This window comes from Triticum dicoccoides, chromosome 2A, assembly GCF_002162155.2.
Source record: "Triticum dicoccoides isolate Atlit2015 ecotype Zavitan chromosome 2A, WEW_v2.0, whole genome shotgun sequence".
NCBI lineage: Eukaryota > Viridiplantae > Streptophyta > Magnoliopsida > Poales > Poaceae > Triticum > Triticum dicoccoides.
This window is the reverse complement of record NC_041382.1, coordinates 92,678,942-92,679,423: the sequence shown is the minus strand read 5'-3', so window position 1 is coordinate 92,679,423 and position 482 is coordinate 92,678,942.

Genomic DNA, 482 nt, shown 5'->3' with positions numbered 1-482 from the left:
GGGGGGGGGGGCACGAGGCAGGGGGCGCGCCCTAGGGGGGTGGGCGCGCCCCCACCCTCGTGGGCACCTCCCTTCTTTCCTGACATGCACTCCAAGCTTTTCCGGTAGCTTTCCTTCCAAAAATAACTTCTCTAGTTGATTTCATTCCGTTTCGACTCTGTTTGATATTCCTTTTCTTCGAAACACTGAAATAGGCAAAAAACAGCAATTCTGGGTTGGGCCTCCGGTTAATAGGTTAGTCCCAAAAATAATATAAAAGTGGATAATAAAGCCCAATATTGCCCAAAATAGTAGATAACATAGCATGGAGCAATCAAAAAATATAGATACATTGGAGACGTATCAGAGTGTGCCGACCGTAGTACTCTCCCCCATGGTCGGACCTTACTATCGTTATGTCTTTTATCATGCTGATTTTCAACTTCAGCTTTGAATATTTTAAATTTATCCAACGCTTCAGATCTTTCTTTGATTGGATAAAT